We start from the raw sequence: 2,500 nt of genomic DNA, 5'->3' as shown, positions 1-2,500 counted from the left end.
TAACCTAACTCAAGTTGTCCCTTAACCTAACTCAAGTTGTCCCTTAACCTAACTCAAGTTGTCCCTTAACCTAACTCAAGTTGTCCCTTAACCTAACTCAAGTTGTCCCTTAACCTAACTCAATTTGTCCCTTAACCTAACTCAAGTTGTCCCTTAACCTAACTCAAGTTGTCCCTTAACCTAACTCAATTTGTCCCTTAACCTAACTCAATTTGTCCCTTAACCTAACTCAATTTGTCCCTTAACCTAACTCAATTTGTCCCTTAACCTAACTCAAGTTGTCCCTTAACCTAACTCAAGTTGTCCCTTAACCTAACTCAAGTTGTCCCTTAACCTAACTCAAGTTGTCCCTTAACCTAACCCACGTTGTCCCTTAACCTAACCCACGTTGTCCCTTAACCTAACCCACGTTGTCCCTTAACCTAACCCACGTTGTCCCTTAACCTAACCCACGTTGTCCCTTAACCTAACCCACGTTGTCCCTTAACCTAACCCACGTTGTCCCTTAACCTAACCCACGTTGTCCCTTAACCTAACCCACGTTGTCCCTTAACCTAACCCACGTTGTCCCTTAACCTAACCCACGTTGTCCCTTAACCTAACCCACGTTGTCCCTTAACCTAACCCACGTTGTCCCTTAACCTAACCCACGTTGTCCCTTAACCTAACCCACGTTGTCCCTTAACCTAACCCACGTTGTCCCTTAACCTAACCCACGTTGTCCCTTTGCCTAACATAGTTCACTGCTCGGAATCTCTGGTGTCGTTGTTATCCTCATGTAGATGTCTTGCGAGTGTTGCTTACTTTCCACATATTCCTGCTATCCACTGTCAATTGTACTGCAATAGGACTATATCGCCGACCCCCCCCCTCCCCCCCCTCTGTCCCCCTCTGTCCCCCTCTTTGTGTCTCTGTCCTCTCAAGCTGGTCGGTCTGGCGTTTGAGTGTTAAATGAGCCTCGCAGCTGTTCAGTTGCATTCAGATGTCGACGCCCTCAGTGTACGTCGTGGTATGGTCTGTGTCCATTGTCCGCTGATGTCGTACGCGTAACCCACACGCTGTACCGATCATCGGTCGTTACGTACAGAGTGAAGTAGTGTGATACGTGTGACCGTACGCTGGCTGTGCCCAACGGTGTCGAATCTCAATTTCCATATGTTGTGCTTGATGCTACTTGTCTCGTCTCCCAATAACAGCTAGGTTGCACTGTGGTACGCCGTAGAGGCGTGTGGGAGGAACGTACGAACGCATTGTATGTCACCCTGGGTCGCTGGGGGTGGTGGTGCGGTGAGTCAGGTCAGGTCAGGTCAGCGTGAGCCGTCTGATGTAGTGACGCGTGTATTCCGACTTTGTCGTATTGCCTCACACAAAGTGCTACCCTGGTGGACCGCGTTCCATATCTGGGACATGCCGCAGATGCCGGTTGACAGTGGATCGCGGAAGGTACATCGCATACGTGCGCGGGCCACCTTCCACGTGTTCTCTTCTGCACATGTCGCAGTGTGTATGTGGTCTGATGTAGCGTGTCGTGACACATGACATCCTGGCATGCAAGAATTGTTGAATTCGCAAATGTAGGTGGACATCTACGTTTACTGCCCAAGATACGCAAATGAACTGGAAATCCGTTGTTGAGCGGTTGTTCACGCTGGAGGTGAATCTGTGATGGCGACGATCGGTACAGCTATTAACCGGTTGTTTCAGCGGTACCCGCCACATCCACACGCGTGACTAGGCCCATGTGGGTATGAAGCGATACGCGGCGGTGGCTTGGTGGGACTGTTCCCGGCCGGTGAAGGGGGGCCGCCCGGCGTGTTGGCCGCGCGCTGCGTGGGCGCACGCGCAACAGGCGGCTGGTGGGGGGCGCCGAGTGGCAGGAGCGCCAGCCGACGGGCCCGGCAGGCGGCGCAGCTACGCTGCGGCGCACCCTGCACGCGGCGCCTGGCGGCCAAAGTTGGTTCAGCCGAGCCCGGTGCGAAGCGCGGTGGACATCTGCAGTGTGCTGGTCTGATTGAGGACTGTGTGCGTTGAGGATGCGCCGCCGCCTGGCACTCGGCGCCGCGACGCCGTCTGCTGCTCGGTCGCCCCAGCGGTTCTCGCAGGTGGTTTGTATCGCAGTTGTGCGGACGTGTTGGCGCGTGCGCTGTGCTGGGAGAGTTCGCTTCTGCACCCAAGTGGGGCTTTGCCCTTGTGTGGCGCTGGCGTTGGAGCTGCCGGTCACCATAGGTGGCGCGTGTTGTCTCCCGCCGGCAATGCCACGACAGCACGCTCCCGGGCCTCTGTCGGCAGCGGCAAGCTCAGTTGGGAGCAAGGGTGTTCGCACTAAAACCGTCTACTCGCCTAACTCCGGGCGATTGCGCCTCTCTCGAAACCGACCAAGTACCTAGGACGGCGCTGCGCGCCGCCGGGACCTGAGAGGGTTTCGAGGTGTATCGTGCAGGGGAGCTCGGCCTCCTCCTGTTTGCAGAATAATTGAGCGGACGCTTGCGTGTTCGCGCGG

This window comes from Schistocerca gregaria, unplaced genomic scaffold, assembly GCF_023897955.1.
Source record: "Schistocerca gregaria isolate iqSchGreg1 unplaced genomic scaffold, iqSchGreg1.2 ptg000821l, whole genome shotgun sequence".
Taxonomy (NCBI): Eukaryota; Metazoa; Arthropoda; class Insecta; order Orthoptera; family Acrididae; genus Schistocerca; species Schistocerca gregaria.
This window is presented reverse-complemented; position numbering follows the sequence as displayed.